Raw genomic sequence first — 20,989 nt, 5'->3', positions numbered from 1 at the left:
CCTCTATAAGGTCACCCCTCAGCCTCCGACTCTCCCTGTAGCTCAAATCCTCCAACCCTGGCACCATTCTTGTAAATTTTTTCTGAACCCTTTCAAGTTTCACAACATCTTTCCGATCGGAAGGAAACCAGAATTGTACACAATATTCCAACAGTTGCCTTACCAATGTCCTGTACAATCACAACATGACCTCCCAACTTCTGTACTCAATGATCAGATCAATAAAGAAAAGCATACCAAGTGGCTTCTTCATTATCCTATCGACCTTCGACTCCACTTTCAAGGAGCTATGAACATGCACTCCAAGGTCTCTTTGTTCAGCAACACTCCCGAGGACCTTGCCATTAAGTGTATGAGTCCTGCTAAGATATGCTTTCCCAAAATGCAGCATCTCGCATTTATCTAAATTAACCTTCATTTGCCACTCCTCAGCCCATTGGCCCATCTTATCAAGATCCCATTGTAATCTGAAGTAACCTTCTTTGCTGCCCACTCCATCTCCAATTTTGGTGTCATCTGCAAACTTACAAACTATACCACCCATGTTCATATCCAAATCATTTATGTAAATGACAAAAAGTAGTGGACCCAGCACCAATCCTGATGGCACTTCACTTGTCACAGGCCTTCAGTCTGAAAAATAACCCTCCACCAACACCCTCTGTCTTCTACCTTCAAGCCTGTTCTGTATCCAAATGGCTGGTTCTCCCTGTATTCCATGAGATCTAACCTTGTTAACCAATCTTCCATGGGGAACCTTGTTGAACGCCTTACTGAAATCCATATGGATCACGTCCACCACTTTGCCCTCATCAATCCTCTTTGTTACATTTTCAGAAAAACGCAAGTTTGTGACACATGATTTCCCATGCACAAAGCCATGTTGACTATCCCTAATCAGTCTTATCTTTCCAAATACATGTACATCCTGTCCCTCAGGATTCCCACCAACAACTTGCCCACCACTGACGTCAGGCTCACCGGTCTATAGTTCCTGACTTGTCCTTATCACCCTTCTTAAATAATGGTATCACATTAGCCAACCTCTAGTCTTCTGGTACCTCACCTGTGACTATCGATGATACAAATATCTCAGCAAGGGGCCCAGCAATCACTTCCCTAGCTTTCCACAGAGTTCTAGGATACACCTGATCTGGTCCTGGGGATTTATCCACCTTTGTGCGTTTCAAGACATTCAGCACTTCCTCCTCTGTAATATGGACATTTTTCAAGATGTCAACATCTATTTCCCCACATTCTATATCTTTCATGTCCTTCTCCACAGTAAAAACTGGTGCAAAAATCCTCATTTAGTATCTCCCCCATCTCCTGCAGCTCCACACAAAGGCTGCCTTGCTGATTGAGGGGCCCTATTCTCTTCCTAGTTACCCTTTTGTCCTTCATGTATTTGTAAAAACCCTTTGGATTCTCCTTAACCCTGTTTGCCAAAGCTATCTCATGTCCCCTTTATGCCCTCCTGATTTCCCTCTTAAGTATACTCCTACTGCCTTTATAATCTTCCAAGGATTCACTCGATTTTTCCTGTCTATACCTGACATATGATTCCTTCTTTTTCTTAACCAAACACTTAATTTCTCTGGTCATCCAGTATTCCGTACACCTACCAGCCTTTCTTTTCACTCTAAATGGTATATACTGTCTCTGGATTCTTGTTATCTCATTTCTGAAGGCTTCCCATTTTCCAGCCATCCCTTTACCTGTGAACATTTGCACCCAATCAGCCTTTGGTCAAATATCTGCAGTGATGGAGGTGGTCATATTTGGCCCAAAGTGGCGAGAGGGACAGGTTAATTACCACTCAACATCTGCCTTGCCACTTTGTAAAATATTAATAGAGACAGACAGTACAATTTGGTTACAAATTTATAAGTCCTCTCCCCAGCCACTACAGCCATACCTGCAGCCTACTGGCTGGTATAGGGACAAGCGTGGGGCACAGCATTGGGCAGAGTGATGGTACTGGATCGAAGTTCCACCCTAGATTTTGATAAATGAAAATTAAATCACCTAATTTAACAAACTTATGCCTGAATATGGAATAAGATATGAGAGCTCATCAATGAAGTGATGCAAAGTGTGATAAACAGTGTTGTTAAGCAGTACCTGCTCAATAATACCTGCTCAATCCATGTACACAGATCTTTGAAAGATGCCACCCAGGTAAATAGTGCGGTGAAGAAGGCATATGGCGTACTGGCTTTTATTGGTAGAGGAATTGAGTTCCGGAGTACTGAGGTCATGTTGCAGTTGTATAAGACTCTGGTGCGGCCGCATCTGGAGTATTGTGTGCAGTTTTGGTCGCCATACTATAGGAAGGATGTGGAGGCACTGGAACGGGTGCAGAGGAGGTTTACCAGGATGTTGCCTGGTATGGTAGAAAGATCGTATGAGGAAAGGCTGAGGCACTTGGGGTTGTTTTCATTGGAGAAAAGAAGGTTTAGGGGTGACTTGATAGAGGTGTACAAGATGATTAGGGGTTTAGATAGGGTCGACAGTGAGAATCTTTTTCCACGTATGGAGTCAGCTATTACAAGGGGGCATAGCTTTAAATTAAGGGGGGGGTAGGTATAGGACAGATGTTAGGAGTAGGTTCTTTACTCAGCGAGTCGTGAGTTCATGGAATGCCCTGCCAGTAGCAGTGGTGGATTCTCCCTCATTATGGGCATTTAAGCGGGCATTGGATAGGCATATGGAGGATAGTGGGCGAACGTAGGTTAGGTGGGCTTGGATTGGCGCAACATCGAAGGCCGAAGGGCCTGTACTGCGCTGTATTCTTCTATGTTCTATGTTCTAATAACCTGCTCATTGACGCCCAGTTTAGGTTTCACCGGGACCATCAGCTCCTGACCTCATTAGAGACTTGGTTCAAACATGGACAACAGTGCTGAAAAGAGGTGAAGTGAGAGTGAAGCCCTCGAGATCAAGGCCTCATTTGACTGAGTGTGGGATCAAGGAGCCCGAGGAAAACTGGATTCAGTGGGACTCAAGGGGAAAAATCTTCACTTGTTGGGGTCAGGCCTGACACATAGAAAAATAGTTGTGGTTGTTGCAGGCCAGTCACCTCAGCTCCAGGACATCTCTGCAGTAACACCTCTGGGTAATTAAGCTGCTTCAGCTGCTTCATCAATGACCTTCCTTCCATCACAAGACCAGAAATGGGGATGTTCGCTGATGCTTGCACAAAGTTCAGCATCATTTGCAATTCCCCAGTTGAAACAAATGCAACAAGATCTGGACAATATCAAGGCTTGGGCTGAAAAATGGCAAGTAACACTTGTGACACACAAATGCCAGGTAATGACCGATAAGAAACAATCCACCCACTACCCCTTGACATTACAATCACAAAAATAACGAACTATCAACATTTTGTGTGTGGGGCTGAGGTTACCATGAACCAGAAACTCAACTGGACTTGCTATTTAAGTGCTGTGGCTCTAAGAGCGGTTAGAGGCTAGGTATACTGCAGCAAGTAACTCGCTTCCTGAATTCCCAAAGCCTGTCCACTATCTACCAGGCACAAGTTAGGAGTATGATGAAATATTCCCCAGTTGCCTAGATTAGTGCAGCTCCAACACTCAAAGGCTGGACACGAACCAAGACAAAGCACTCTGTTCAATTGATATCACATCGAAAAATATCCACTCCATAACCAATGCTTGGTAACAGCAGTGTCTACAAAACTACCTACAGTAATTTGCCAAAGATCCTGAGACAGCACCTTTTAAACCCCCAAACACTTCCATCTATAAGACCAAGAGCAGCGCATACATAGGAACACCACCTGCAGGTACCCCTCCACACTACTCACAATCCCGACTTTGAAATATATCACCGTTTCTTCCATGTCACTGGATCAAAATTCTGAAATTCCCTTCCTGACAACATTGTAGGTCCAATGGTTTCGATGAAAAATGGTTCTGTAGGATCCCTACTATTTCTTCAGAAGTTTTGGAACCTGGCTTCTCTGGCTGTATCCGAATCCTCAGGAGTTTCAAATATTTTCCCCTCGTAATACTGAGGAATGCAAGGACAAAGAATTTTGTTAGCTTGAACAAAATAATGGAAGCTGTCATGTAAGTATTTCAGCTCTCTATAATTTCATCATATGGGCCCACAGCACCACAATTTCCCATTTTTTTTAAACAGGAAGTGCCTGCATATGTACCATGCACATGATGTACTACCTTGTTTAGCACTATGTTGCTTTTTCCCATTTAAAACAAAGTATTTCTGAAGTGGTCTTGTTTCCAAGTCTATCTCCCTAGCTCAAAACATTTCCTTCCATGTAGGGGTATTCATTACCCACAGTGTTCCTTCAGGGTGGAGCACATGGTGAGCTTCTTCTGTACTGTTCACTCCTTCCCTGGGGTGAAATTCAATTTTTTTTTATCCACATTGACTGTGCCTGTCTTTTTTTTCTCTCTGAGATCTGTAGTGAGGATCGTGACTTTTTTTATGAATCAGTGGATCACCCCACTGGATCTCAAAGCAGCTGCTGTCCTCATTGCCAGATTGTTTCTTGTGTGAGATTTCAAGAAGGATTTGGGGCCACAGTGTTTAAAACAACAAGTTTTTATTCAGGAGGTGTTCACTCTATAGTATACCAGCCTCCAAAACAGCTCACATCACAAGATAAACTCCACCCATCAGATTATAAAAGACTGCTTCTGGGGGAAACCAACTAGTTTCTGAGTTCCAAACTAAAAGTCTATTCAGTTACTATGTAATAAACTTATTCTGTTTATCAAGATTGAGCCAAAGTACTACCAAAGATGTTGTAAGGGAATTCTTCCCCAAATAATATCAATAACTTTGTGACAGTGAAACAACACAAGGTACTTAGATGGTTTTGCCGGCCACCTTCTCAGGGCAACAGGGGATGGGCAATAAATGCTGGCTCAGCAATGTCACCACATCCCATGAGCAAAACAAAAACAATGCCACGCTTGCAGTGGTGTGAATTTCTTAATATATACCAATGGTAAATTTTGGAAATTGGACAACAAATTCCCTTATATCTTTGCCAGTACAATAACAGAAAATGCCCAAGACAATTAATAATGTAATACAGTATAATACTTTTACACAACATTCTTAGTTGTTCAGTACAGCTAAACAGAAAGAAAAATAATACACAACTTATACAGAATCTTTTAAGAGAACAAACAGTATTAAATAATTAGGTACATTAGATTCCTGCAGTATTAAAGCATAGCACTAGAGGATTATTCATGCAAAAGAATGTGTCATCATGAATAACAATCTTTTATATATCAATGCTGGGCTTTATTTAAATATCAATTATATTTAAATAGCAACTATCAATTACATCAAAAAAATGACTGGCTGGATTTGTTGAGCTCAACAGCTCCACTGCCAGAAGTGCCAAGTGGATGAATTGATTTGAATTAAATTGATTTAAATGGGCTTTATTGTTACATGTACTCAAATGCGTACAATGAAAAGTTTATAAGTCGCTACTTACAGCATCATCTTAGGTATAAAGGTGCCTAGGTACAGCTTCTTCAGTTACAAGATTAGTTACAGTGTTACCAACACACAGAGCCGTCTTAGATAGTACCTAGGTACAATCCTTTGTTAGAGAATAGAGGACTGAAGAAAATAAAGTTACATTACAGCTAAACACACTATAACCAAAGGACAGAAAAACAAGAAGCAAAGTTAAAAAGACAATTATCACAGTCTCCCTCAAACGGCTTTCTGCAGGAGATCAGTGCAGGGGAAATCCTCGTAGTCTTACTGCTGTCTGCAGTCTCACTTCGCACCAGGCCTCAAGTTGTTGACTTCCCCGCTTAAGACATGCTTGTCGCTGGTGTCCCTGCTTCTGGTCGCCGAATTAAAACCACAACAGAGAGGAAAAGAGGGAGAAAAATAAGAAAAGGCACAGTGGATGAGTTCCAACTGAAGCATCCTACTCTGCTGACATCTTACTAGAAGTATCAAATAGCCCATTTGATCTCCTCCTCAGGTAGATCATAGAAGCCAGGTTTCAACCAATCTGAATCACTTCACTGAAGAAACAGCCAAAGGTGTTGGATACAGACAAGTCTATAACCCTTGATAGCATCTCAGCAATACTGCTGAAGATTTGTGCTCCAGAACTAGCTGTGCCCCTAGCCAAGCTGTTCCAGTATAGCTACAACATGAGCATCACCCAATGATATGGAAAATTGACCACAAAAAGTACAATAAAAAGTAGAACAAGTCCAAACTGACAATTTACAACCCAACAGTTTCCTTTCAAAGTGATGGAAGGCAACTTCGACAATGTTAGTCATCAATACTTGCACAGCAATATTCTGCCCAATGATTATCATCTGGGTTCCATCAGGACCATTACACCTTTTACCCAGTTACAGCCTTGAACAAGACAGCTGAACTCAAGAGAAGTGAGAGTCACTGCCCTTGACACAGAGGCAACAGTTGAACAAATGTTATATCAAGGATCCCTAGCAAAACTGAAGTCAGCAGGAATCTGGGGAAAAGTCTTTGTAGATTGGTGTTGCGCATAACACATAAATTGTGGTTGCTGGAGGTGAATTACCTCGGTATAATTGTTCCTCCAGTTAATGTCCTAGGCCCAACCATCTTCAACTGCTTCAACAATAACTTTCTTTTCATCATAAAATTTGAAATGGCAATAATTGCTGATACTTTCTCCATGTCAGTACCATTTGCAACTCCTCAGACTGAAGCAGTCTGTGTCCATATGCAAAACCTGGACAACTTTCCGGCTTGAGCTGGTAAATTGTAAGTAACATTCAGGCCACACAAGTGCCAGACAATGGTTACCACTAACAAGAGAAAATCTAACCATCATGGCATTACCAACATTGAATCTCCTGCTATCAATATCTTTGTCTTTGCATTGACTAGAAAATAAACTGGGCCATAAATACTGTGGTTTCAAGCACAGGTCAGAAGTGGGAATTCACCTTCAGTCTCCCCAGAGCATATCTACCATCTATAAGGCACAAGTCAAAAGTGTGATTTAACGCTCTCCAATTGCATGAACAAGTGCAGTTCCATAAACACTAGAAGTTCCACATTGTTCAGGACAAAGCAAACTGCTCCATTGGCATGCTATCCACCACTTTAAGCATTCACTCCACTCACTACCAATGCACATTAACAGCTGTGTGTGCAATCTACAAGATGCATAGCAGCAACTCACCCACATTCCTTTGCAACTTCCAAACCCATAATAACTACTACTTCGAAAAGCAGCAAACACAAGAAAACATAAATAAACTTGTAACTTATTTTCCATGCCACACACCATCCTGACTTGGAACGATATGCCACTCCTTCACTGTTGCAAGGTCAAAAACCTGGTGCTCACTTCCTAATAGCATGGATTTAATTACTATACCCCAAGGACTGTAACAGTTCAAGATGGCAGCTCATGACCAGCTTCTCAAGGGTAATTAAGAATGGGCAATAAATGCTCATTGAGCTACTGACATTGACATCCCATTAATGACTAATAAAACAAAACTGTACTGAAACATCTTAGCTACTATACTCTGATAATAAATACCAACATATCATTTGGCTTGATTGCTGACTGTAACTGCATGTTAACATTCAATAACTCACGAACAAGTACATCTAAGTCCCTTTGAAGTTTAACAATGCTCAAGCCTTTTGCCATTAAGTAGTCCGTAGCTCTGTTGTTCCTACCAAATTGTATAACCTTATAGATCTCCACACTATATTCCATCTGCCAAATTTTTGCCCACTCACTTAGCCTCTCTAACTTCCTTTGAAGTGTCTCTGCTTCCTCCTCACAACTCCCACTCTCATCTAGTTTCATAACATCTGAAAATTTGAAAGTATTACATTCATTCACCATATCCAAATCATTGATATAAATTGTGAATAGCTCAAACCCAACCACTAATCATTGCAGTACTCGGCAAGTTGCAGCCTGCCAATTTGAAAATGATACTTTCTTTTCCTACTCATAGTTTTCTATTAACCAGTTCTCAATCCATGACAGTATATTTCCTCTAATCCCACATGTTCTAATTTCATTTCCTAACCTCTTGTGTGGGAACTTACCAAAAGCCTTCTAAAAATCTACTCATACAGGTTCCCTTTCAAACCACTCACCATCCTGACTTGGAAATATATTGCCCTTTGGTCAAAATCCTGGAACTCTCTCCCTAAAGACACTGTGGGTCAACCCACAACAGGTTCAGGTAGGCAGCTCACAAACATCTCTTAATGGCAACTAAGGATGGCAACTAAGGCAAATACATCAACAAGTTTGTCAACACATGATTTCCTTTTCACAATCCATATTGACTCTGCTTAATCCTACCATTATTTGCAAAGTCCTCAGTTATCATATTCTTTATACGAACAAAGAATAAGACTTGGCCCTTTGATCCTGCTCCACTATTCAATAACATCATGGCTGATCCGATTTTAACCAAAACTCTATATCCTTGCATATCCCTGGTAATTAGAATTTTGCCTTAAAAATATTTTAAAATTCTGTTCTCACACAAGAGGTTAGTATATGAAATTAGAGCACATGGGATTAGGGAAGAAATATGTCGTGGATTGTGAGCTTGTTAATAGACAGAGAAAAGTAGGAAAAAATGAATCATTTTCAAATTGGCAGGCTGCAACTTGTAGGGCACTGCAATGATTAGTGCTTGGGTTTCAGCTATTCACAATCTATATCAACAATTCGGATACAGGGAATATGTATGATATTTCCAAGTTTTCCTTTTGAGGAAGAGGATTCCAAAGACTCACAACCCTCTGAGAGAAAAAAATGTTTCCTTAGCTCTGTTTTAAAAGGGTGCCCCTTATTTTTAATGTATGATACCTCGGTTCAGATTCTCATACATGAAGAAACATGTTTTAAATATCCACTTGATCATTCCTCTGGAATCTTCTAGATTTTAATTAAGTCATCTCTGACTCTTCTACACTCCAGTGGATACAGGCATAGGTTGATTAGCATTTCCTCACATTGTCATCTTTCCGTAAGTACAGTGACCAGCAATGTACACAGTACTCCAGATGTGGTCTTACCAATGCCTGCATAACTGAAGCATAACTTCCCCACTCTTGCATTCAATTCCCCTTGCAATAAACCTTAACGTTAATGTAGAAATACATAACTTAGGCGCAGAGGTAGGCCACCTGGTCCTTCAAGTCAAGATTAGAGTGGTGCTGGAAAAGCACAGCTGGTCAGGCAGCATCCGAAGAGCAGGAAAATCAAAGTTTCGGGCAAAAGCCCTTCATCAGGAAAGGTATTCTTGATGAAGGGCTTTTGCCAGAAATGTTGATTTTCCTGCTCCTCGGATGCTGCCTAACCTGCTGTGCTTTTCCAGCACCACTCTAATCTTGACTCTAATCTCCAGCATCTGCAGTACCCAATTCCACCACCTGGTCCTTCAAGCCTGCTCTGCCATTCAACATGATCATGGTTGATCATCCAACTCTGTACCCAGTTGCAGCTTTCTCCCCCACATCCTTTGATCGGAATAATCCCAAGGACTGCATCTACATCTTTCTTAAAAGTCATAATTGAATCATAGAATTCCTACAGTGTGGAAACAGGCCCTTTGGCCCAACAAATCCACAACAACCCTCTGAAAGAGTAATCCACTCAGACCCATTCCCGTCCCCTCTTATCCTATATTTACCCCTGATTAATGCATCTAACCTACACATCCCTGATACTGTGGGCAATTTAGCATGGCCAATTCACCTAACCTGCAACATCTTTGGATTGTGGGAGGAAACTGGAGCACCCAGAGGAAACCCACGCAGAAATGAGGAGAATGTGCAAACTCCACACAGGTAGTTGCCCGAAGCTGGAACTGAACCCAGGTCCCTGGCGCTGTGAGGCAGCAGTGCTAGCCACTGAGCCACCCCTGCTTTGGTCTCAGCAGCTTCCTGTGACAGAGAATTCCACAGGCTCACCACTCTTTGGGTGAAGAAATTCTTCCTCATCTCCATCCTAAAAGTCCTACCCAATATCCTTTGACTTAATTCTAGATTTCCCAATCAACGAAAACAATCTTCCTACATCTACTCTGTGTATTCCTGTTAAAATTCTCTAAGTTTCTATGAGATGCCTCCTCACATTGCTTTGTTTCTCTCTGCCTTCCTTTTTAGATAGTGAGGTTACATTCACCAACTTCCAATCCATAGGAATTGTTCCAGAGTCTATAGAATTTTAGAAGATGACCCCACAAGCATATCTGTCATTTCGAGGTCCACATGCTTAAATAGTTTGGTATGAAGGTTATCATGCCCTGGGGATTTATCTGCTTTTAAACTTTCCCAACAAAATTTTCCTACTAAAATTAATTTCTTTCCATTCCTCCTTCCCATTCAGACCTGTGTTCTCCAACATTTTTGGGATGCTATTTATACTTTTCTTTGTGAAGTCAAAATTAAAATATGCATTTAATTGGTCTGCAATCTCTTTGTTCCCCATTATAAATTCCCATTTCTGACTGTAAGCCATTTTTTTCATCATTACTAATCTTTTTCTCTTCATATAGTTATGGAAACTTTAGTATTCTTCTAAATGTTCCTTATAAGCTCACTCTCTTGTCTTCCTTTGCTGGAATCTAAACTGTTCCCAATGCTCAGGTCTGTTACTTTGCCAATTTATCTGCCTCTTATTTGGATTCAATATTATCCCCAAGTTTTCTTGTTAGCCATGGTCTGACTATGTTTCCCATTTTATTTTTATGTCAGACTAGGATGAATAACTTTTGCAGTTTATCCATATGCTCTTTAAATATATGCCTTTGCCTGTCTAACATCATCCTTTTAAATAACGGTCCACAATTTGTCATAGCTAGCTTTTGCCTCATGCCATCATAGTTTCCTTTATATAAATTCAGGACTCTGGTCTCAGATTTGGGCTATCTGGATTCAGAATTGGCTGGCTGACTGAAGACAGAGAGTGATTGTAGATGGAAAATATTCTGCCTGGGGGTCAGCGTTGAGTGGGGTCCCGCAGGGTGCTGTTCTTAGGCCTCTGCTCTTTGTAGTTTTTATAAGTGACTTGGATGAGGAGGTTGAGGGGTGGTTTAGTAAATTTGCAGATGACACAAAGGTTGGAGGTGTCGGTGATAGTATAGAGGGCTACTGCATGCTGCAGAGTGACATAGACAGGATGCAGAGCTGGGCTGAGAAATGGCAGATGGAGTTCAACCTGGATAAATGCGAAGTGATGCATTTTGGAAGGCCGAACTCGAATGCTGATTATAGGATTAAAGACAGGATTCTTGGCAGTGTGGAGAAACAGAGGGATCTGGGTGTGCAAGTACATAGATCCCTCAAAGTTGCCACCCAAGTGGATAGGGTTGTTCAGGAAGCATATGGTGTTTTGGCTTTCATTAACAGAGGGATAGAGTTTAAGAGCCGCGAGGTTTTGCTGCAGCTCTACAAGTCCCTGGTGAGACCACACTGGGAATATTGTTCCCCGTTCTGGTCGCCCTACTATAGGAAACATATGGAAGCTTTGGAGTGGGTGCAAAGAAGGTTTACCAGGATGCTGCCTGGACTGGAGGGCCTGCCTTATGAAGAAAGGTTGAATAAGTTCGGACTTTTCTCTCTGGAGAGAAGGAGGAAGAGAGGAGATCTGATCGAGATATATAAAATAATGAGAGGAATGGATTGAGTCAATAGCCAGAGACTTTTCCCCAGGGTAGGATGGACTGGTACGAGAAGTCATAGTTTGAAGATATTAGGAGGAAGGTATAAAGGAGACGTCAGAGGTAGGTTCTTTATGCAGAGAGTTGTGAATGCATAGAATGCGTTGCCAGCTGTGGTGGTGGAAGCAGAGTCATTGGGGACATTAAAGCAACTGCTGGACATGCACATGGATAGCAGTGAGTTGAGGGGTGTGTAGGTTAAGTTACTGATTTTACATTAGGATTAAACCTCGGCACAACATCGTGGGCCAAAGGGCCTGTTCTGTGCTGTACTGTTCTATGTTCTGTAAACAACTACATCACTCTCCATCCTAATGAATAATTCTATCTTGTTGTGATGATTTGGAGATGCCTGTGTTGGACTGGGGTGTACAAAGTTAAAAATCACACAACACTAGGTTATAGTCCAACAGGTTTAATTGGAAGCATGAACTTTTGGAGCACCGCTTGCTCCACAAGCTAGTGCTTCCAATTAAACCTGTTGGACTATAACCTGGTGTTGTGTGATTTTTATCTTGTTGTGGTCACTCTTCCCTAAAGGCTCACACACACAACTCGACTATTAATTATTCCTTCCTCATTACACAATACCTAGCCAAAGATGGCCTTTTCTCTAGTTGGTTCCTCAACGCATTGATTCGCAAAACTATTGCATACACCCTCTAAGAATTCCTCCTCTATGTATTGCTACTGATTTGATTTGTTCAATCTATATGCATAATTATAGCCATACTTTTATTATTTGATTTAAAATCTCCTTTTTAATGATCTCCTCAATATTACCACTATATACATCCCCTACTATCGTTTTCTGCTACTTGGTGTTTCTAAGTTCATGCCTTACCAATTCTAGTTCAGCAGAGCTAATATCTTTCCTCATAATTGCACTAATGTCCTTTTTTCATCAGCAGTGCTACCTCAACTCCTTTCCCCTTTGTCTGACCTTTCTAAAAACTGAAAACCCCTGGATATTCAGTTCCCAATTCGGGTCACCCTGCAACCACATCCCTGTAAGCCGTATTATTTTGTAGCTGTTTAGATCCATTTACACAGTTAATTTATCTATTTTATTGCAAATACTCCTTGCATTAAGGCACTAGGCCGTAAGGCTTGTAGTTTTAGCGTTATTAGTTCCATTCACTGTGGCCCTGATACATTCTAGTCCTTGAATTCTCTGCCTATTACCTTTCCTACTTCCCATTCTGTTTTTATTTTGTCCTTATTTCCTTGCCATCTGACTCTCTATAGGTTCCCATCCCCCTGCCATTTTCGTTGAAATTTTCTCTGACTGCACTCGTGAAAACATTCCCAAGGACATCAGTTCTGGTCCTGTCCAGGTGCAGAACTGCTTCCTCAATTTTAGGTATTGGAATATTGCCTTGGAGCTTAAAGCTATGATGAATCAATGCCTCATTGCACTTGCAGTTTAATTTGTCATCTTTCCATACCGTAAAGTTTAAAGTTATTTCTGTCAGCGTTTTCATTTGAAACATGCAGAAAGCTTTTGTCACTGCTCTTGGTTGGTACACAATGAATGAATGCAGAGTGAACACAAGTGCCTACTGATGATGGAAGTGTTCTTCCCTGAAAAAAAAAGTTAAATTAACAATTTTAAATCTGAGATTGACAATTGATTGTTAGTACCTTATGGTTTTATATTCTTACAAAGGCATAAAAGAATATACCAAGACAGGTCAATGAGTTAGGATGCAGATTAGAGATAATCTAATTAAATGGTGGATCAGGCTCAAGGAGCTGAATGGCATATCCTGTTTCTATGTTATTCTTTCTAAATATGGTTGATTTTTTATTAACTTTCTTATATTTGTACAGAACCAAATTTCAGTTAGTAACCCATTCTCCAATTGGGGACGGCCATGTCCACTATCATTAAGGATTCCTTTATTGGTCAGAGTATTGAGTACAGGGGTTGGGAGGTCATGTTGCGGCTGTACAGGACATTGGTTAGGCCACTGTTGGAATATTGCGTGCAATTCTAGTCTCCTTCCTATCGGAAAGATGCTGTGAAACTTGAAAGGGTTCAGAAAAGATTTACAAGAATTTTGCCTGGGTTGGAGGATTTGAGCTATAGGAAGAGGCTGAACAGGCTGTGGCTGTTTTCCCTGGAGAGTCTGAGGCTGAGGGGTGGCCTTATAGAGGTTTACAAAATTATGAGGGGCATGATTAGGATAAATAGACAAAGTCGTTTCCCTGAGGTCGGGCAGTCCAGAACCAGAGGGCATAGGTTTAGGGTGAGAGGGGAAAGATATAAAAGGGGCAACTTTTTCACGCAGAGGGTGGTACGTGTATGGAATGAGCTGCCAGAGGATGTAGTGGAGGCTGGTACAATTGTAACATTTAAGAGGCATTTGGATGGGTATATGAATAAGAAGGGTTTGGAGGGATATGGGCCGGGTGCTGGCTGGTAGGAGTAGATTGGGTTGGGATATCTGGTCGGCATGGACAGGTTGGACCGAAGGGTCTGTTTCCATGCTGTACATCTCCATGACTCTATGTCCTAGATGGTTTAATAAATACCAATCTGTCTTAGGTGGAATAAATAATATGAAAATAAAATGTCTAAGTATTACATGAGTCAAATATGATGTTAATCTTGTTCCTTAATAACATTTAAAATTTGCATTCCAATAAAGGAAGGGAAATTGTTACTGGGTTTTTGAGGCATACCACCCCTTAATTATTATTTTTATCCCATTATTATCCACTTGGGTGGTGATCCTTAGTCATATTGTTAAATGTGAACTAGTATGAGCTGTACAGAAATTAACTAATTACATCCGGGCACCAAATACACCGAAGGGTAAATTGTCCAAAATGTTTAATCTGATTAACACTTGTGTTCTGATAGTGAAATGCTAAAAATGGGGTGTCCAAATGTAATTCTTGGAAATTAAGTAAAACTCATGATAATACCAACCCCATATTATTTCCAAACTATAAATTGTGTCTGCAGTGCAGTGAATGTTCAAATAATGCAAGCTAATATCTTCTTAGTACAAATAATCTCCTTATTGTATTATAGCTGCAACTTGTCTTAAAGGTAGGTATAAGTCCACTAGACAACTTTATGGTAGGTTCAGAAAATGTTTGTAACTGTAATGGCCCTTGTGCTTTTGGGGGAGAAATATGTATTTTAAGCTGGGGTGATGTTCCTTTAAGAATTAGGTTTCTCTGCAAGATATTTCTTGTAAAAACAACTTTTTTTCTAGTAACTGATATTGTGACCAAACTGCCTGGAAAAATAAACAATAGTAAATCAAATGGGACAAACAAGAAGTTACAAGGGAGAATAGATTCCTGTGTATGGTTATGTTTTCAAGTGGTTTAGTTCAGAACAAGTCTACTTACTTTAAAGTGGAACTCAGTTGAAATCCCATGTGCCAAATAAAAAGTTTTAAAACTCTTGATACCTGAAGAGCTCTATAGAGAGCTTAATTTCAGCGCTAGCCAAGATAAGGAAGAAAGGAAGAGTTTCTAGGTGCAAGAGTTCGAAGTTAAGGAACATTGGAACCATGAAAGTTTTGTCACAAGGTCGCTAGCATCACAAGAATCTAACAGTACTTAGGATGCTTGTGACACTTATGATGAATCATGAGCTAGCAATCATGGGGCATTACAGGAAGATTTGAAGAGTCAACCTTACCGGAATTAAGAAGACAGCCTAAAAAATTTCAACCCTTTGAAGAATCTTTGAAATGTTTCTCAGACCAAATGGTTAATTTCCTATTTCTGATAACTATCTAACTTACGTTTTTGTGGGAGGGTGCAAAGCAAATCTGAGAAAAAGGAAATATGAGCAAATAAATTCGATTCAGAACATAAGCAGCTGTATTCATTGTACTTTTAATATATTTAAGAATATCAAAGGTGGCATAGATTTTAGCACTGTGCCAGGGAGCCGGGTTTGAATCCAACCTTGGGCAACTGTCTCTGTGGAGTTTACATGTTCTCCCTGTGTCTGTGTGGGTTTCCTCCGGTTTTGGGGTTACAGGGATGGTGTATAGGGTGGGGAGGGTGTGGGTGGGATGCTCTTTGGAGGGTCAGTGCAGACTTGATGGGATGAATGCCCTCTATGTGCACTATAGGTATTCTATGATTCTATAACATCCTTGAAGCATTCCGTTTGCTCTTCTGGTGAATGCATGCAGTGACTATGCTTTTAGAGTAGACGCTTATTTTGGATGTCTTCTGTCAAGTATACTCATGGCATGGTCCACCCAATGCATCCAATCGACCGTAACCAATGTTATGATGTTGGGGATGTTGGCCTGACAGAGGCTACTAATACTGGAGCACATTTTCACTTTGGGATTTACAGGATTTTGTGGAGGGATGCTATTGATACTTCTCTTTTAATTTGAGCTCTCTGATACACATTGTCCATGTCTCCAACACATACAAAAGGGCAGATGACATTGTTTCCTGTAGACCACATGCTTTTTCCCTTAAAAAATGCAATAACCCTACTGACTCGTGGAATCTATTGCTCTACAACCCAAACTGAAAGAGAAGCATCTGTAAAAATACCAACCATCTCAGAAAGGCCCTGATGGAGGCCCAATGTAAAGACTAGGATCACATGAAAATCTGAACATCCCACCTGTTCACCTCATCAAACAACACCTGCCTCACTTACAACAGGATGTGTGAATTCAGCACTGGGCTACTTAGTTCAGACTTAACACCCACAACATCTGAGTGGAAAAAAATCATCCTTGGTCCCAAAGGAAAAGAAACAGATTTTTAACATAACTACTTAATATAGAATGCACTTATTCATGTTTATGTTCTTTGATTTTTGTGCAGCATAGCTCTTATGTTTCAAATAATAAGCTTTGTGGCTTTGTTCATTTAGTAAATACCTGGGCTTTTGAATTTGCAAAAAAACACATTCCTGATATCTACCAAGATCATAATATGAGAAAAGTGAAATGGTTTTAAAGGAACAATTTAGCTAATCCCTTATTTTATTTTTCATTTTTAAATTTTCATTACTTGTTTAAGGTCAAACACTAAATAAGTACAGCTAGAATTGCAACTGTCAAAAATTATCAACTCATCTGTACACACTTCTGCCTTATGTTCATGTGCAACCAATAGTCAAAGAGGATAACAGCTGATTGTGATTACTTGTAACAGTCTTTGGGACTATCATCCAATCAGCTTGTTTGATACAGACAACTTCAAATTTCAATGATAACGCTGTTTGTTTCTTGCAAAATGTTAACAATTCTATGGGTTAAAAGATGACCAGCAGCTTAAAAAATTGATAATTTGTTTACTTGTTTCAAATCTCTGTACATATCACAGTTGGAAAGATAAGCAGGCTGATAATCAACTATTTGTAAATCACACCATGAATGCTCCTTCTGATGTAAACTGGTATGTGTAAAGTATGCTCACGTACAAGACTCTCAAGCAGCATGAGGAACAAGCAGATCATGGTACAGCTGATTTGACGCCATGCTGCTAGTTTGGACTTTCACACCCCAGCTCACATCCTTGCTAAACCTCAAACAGCTGAACCAAGCAATGGTTGAGGCTCGTAATGTAGTTGGTAGGATATGGTATTTGAGGATGCTTTTATTGCTATAGATTAATTTTGTGAATTAACTGCACACTTTGTAGTGAGCCTAGGTCATTGCAACTGTACTCCTGCATTATTTCTACAACTATCTATCTTCCTTCCCATCATGTGTCTGGTATGTCTCTTGCACCTTCAGGCAGGAAAATAGCTCTCATAATGAAGCTAGACATCATTTTAGGACAATAATATTGTATAATAACCAAACTCATACAATGTACTTACTTAACTGTTGAAAATTAAAAGAGAAACCAAATTCCTTCTAAGCAGTTTCCTGAAAGGTTGGAATACCTTCATGGAGTACTGAAGGCTGTTTAAAACTTACATTGGCACATGTAATAGCATAACCTAGAAGAATCTATGCCTCTTTTAGCCTACATAAATGTGCTGTACTCAACTTTTTGTAGCTTGAAAAATAAGCAAATATCTGTAGGTCCAATAAATTTGTTGGAGTGCTAGACATTCATTGCCCATTTAAAATAAGCTATGCAAAGCATATCTTTCCAATCATGCTATAATTTGGTTTTACTTCTTTGACTCCTTGCAAATAGTTTGTTAGATTTATTTCCATCTATTTAGACGCCATGGTAGGATGACTTTCATTGTATTTTTACTGTTAAAGTACATATGACAATAAATTCTAATTCTAACCATTTCATTACTGCTTTGTTGATTAGCCTGTTGGTTTGAATCCAAGAGTGTTGATAGCTTCTCAAGGCTTTGCATTATCTGTTTGCCTGTTTCTTGAAGGAGCTGGTATTTGACCTGGTACAGTGTGATACATTTAGCCTGCAGTTAAAGAGCAACCCTATTTCGGGTAATAAGATCCAAATTTGCACAAAATCGTTACTTTGCTGAGATGTTTCCAACTGGCCTAGAGCTCTGTCGATTTTTACATTTTTTCTTTTTTCTGCTTTAATAAAATGCTTCTGATTGTTATAATTATTATCAAGATTCATCCCATCTCGGCTGCAGTGGAAGGCTTGTCCCAGCCCAGTGAGGTAGCTTCCAGCAGTCTGGCGTGGAAGTCTTGACCCAATGGGGAGGTCTTCTTCAGCATTGGCTCCCAGGTATTCCGACAGCCCAACAGGTGGTGTTGTCCAGGAGTGGGTGTCTCGGCCTGATATGGCGGTCTCAGCAAAGTCTTCCAGCCCAGTATTCGTGGCCTGGCATGGCGGTCTCGTCCCAGCTGCATCTTCAAGGTATTCCATCATTCCTTAAACAGCTTTCCCAAATCCAGGAGCAGTTAAACTCTACTGCGATGAACTTTGTCTTAATTTTATGTTTTCTTTTAATTAGTATGCTTGACCTCTATCATTCATATAGGTGTTGTAACAGGGCAACTCACGAAACATTTCACTGTATTTTCATGTAAAAATACACATGAAAATAAATTTCTATTCTGTTCTCTATTTTAAGATTAAAATGCAAGATGGGTGTGGTTGCTCTGAAGTGATTGAGCAATACTTGTCCATGTATATATCCAGGGCTAAATAATTGTACCTTAACATGCTTTAAGATTTAAGGGGGCTGAAACTAGCCTATACAACACAAAACAGACTCAAAGTGAATTGGAAGCCTGGGTATTCACTCCCACAGCCATGACAACCCCGCCATGGTACTTTCATTATTTCAAAGCTGTAAAGGATGTATGAATGGCTACTAAGTAATCGTTGTCGCTCACCCTTTTGGAAAACACAAGCCTCAACACCTAAATACTAAATAACAAGACACAGGAAAAATAACATATTTTCCTGTGCTAATTCTTAATATTAAGCTGATCAATCACTGACAATCAATGGCTTCCTAGTGACTTATGTTTAGTTGCAATACAGGGAGAAAGTGAGGACTGCAGATGCTGGAGATCAAGCCTCATTCCTGATGCAGGGCTTATGCCCGAAATGTTGATTCTTCTGCTCCTTGGATGCTGCCTCACCTGCTGTGCTTTTCCAGCACCACACTCTCGACTCAGTTGCAATAAAGCCAAGATATATATTCAATGTTTTGAAGATATTTAAGGAAAAATTCAGTTAAAAATTTATTTATCTTAACTACATTAAATAATTGACCTTTAATCAGCAAGATACATTGCATAGCATGAAAAGAAAAAATATAGATAAGAGGAGTAAAGATGCTATGTCATAGGTAAACATCTGGGGAGATAGTTAAAATTTTTATCAAAAAAGTAAGTTTTGAGAAGAAGACAAAGATTAAAAGACAGCGTGGTAAAGGCAGGGAATTGTAAAAGATTTTCAAAAGAAAAATATCAGTCATTGTGTACTATTTTTAAACTTTCAGTTGACCTCGATATCTGCTTTTAATTGGCACAACAATTAGACACTATGGCTTTAAAGATATATAATCCACCCAAACAGCTGAATACATTGAGCATTCCGTGTTATACATTATGAAGCAAAGTATCTTTCACAGGATCTTCCATAGCAATGCCATAAAAGATGCTTCCCATTATTAAAATTTCAGATATTTTAAATTCCAGTACACATTACCATCTGACAGCTTTCGTAAATTACAGTAGCAGAATCACCCTAGATATCCTTAATCTAGATTTACTGTAGATCATGGCACAGCAGCTGACACCGCATTCAAAATAACCCAATTTTCTGAGTGCCAAAATGCATGCTTAGGTCTATACCTGGCAAAGAAGTCAAATCCCACTGATATTTTCAGCTCATAAATGCATATTTAGGATGATGCTCATTGGGAGTCAGCTTCAATTTTTCAACTCAGAAGTACATGTAGAGGATTATACTTGCTTTGTTAGTTGAGATCAAGGTTTGAGATTTTGGACAAGACTTATAGCTCAGGTTGGAGAAAGTGAGGTCTGCAGATGCTGGAGATCAAAGTTGAAACTTTATTGGTGGAACAGCACAGCAGGTCAGGCAGCATCCAGGGAACAGGAGATTCGACGTTTCGGGCACAGGCCCTCCTGAAGAAGGGCCTGTGCCCGAAACGTCGAATCTCCTGTTCCCTGGATGCTGCCTGACCTGCTGTGCTGTTCCAGCAATAAAGTTTCAACTTATAGCTCAGGTTGTAAGTTTGCTCGCTGAGCTGGTAGATTTGTTCTCAGATGTTTTGTCACCATGCTAGCTAACATCATTGGTGAGCCTCTGGTGAAGCGTTGGTGTCCTGTCCCGTTCACTATTTACCTGTATGACCAACTATCACTGGTATCTATACACACACAGACGAAGAGGGACACTAGTTCAGTTGTGACCATACGTCCATCCTGGGACAAGCTGAACAAAGACAGGCACGGGAATTCAAACCAGAACTCCATTAACAAACATGTAGGTTTGGACCCCATTTACCAATCTCTCAGAAACAGAAGCGGAAATGATATTACCTTCTACAACAAACTGAGACAGATAACTAGCAAGCAGGACATGACACCAACTCTTCACCGGAGGCTCACTAATGATGTTACCTAGCATGGTGATGAAACATTTGAGAACAAATCTACCAGCTCAGCGAGTAAACTTTCAACTTGATCAAGGAGGTAACATGGGCCATGATGCAAAGACGAAGTGCTAGAGTTTTAGTTCACACAGGGTAGACTGTACATGACAGGTATGAGTCCATCTGTAAAATGAATGAAGTATAAAGTTGGCTTCAAACTAAG

The sequence above is a fragment of the Chiloscyllium plagiosum genome, unplaced genomic scaffold (assembly GCF_037043375.1).
Source record: "Chiloscyllium plagiosum isolate Xiang-an unplaced genomic scaffold, Cpla_swu_hap1 HiC_scaffold_11, whole genome shotgun sequence".
In the NCBI taxonomy this organism is placed as follows: domain Eukaryota; kingdom Metazoa; phylum Chordata; class Chondrichthyes; order Orectolobiformes; family Hemiscylliidae; genus Chiloscyllium; species Chiloscyllium plagiosum.
The sequence above is the reverse complement of the archived record's forward strand: the minus strand, read 5'-3'. Positions refer to the sequence as shown.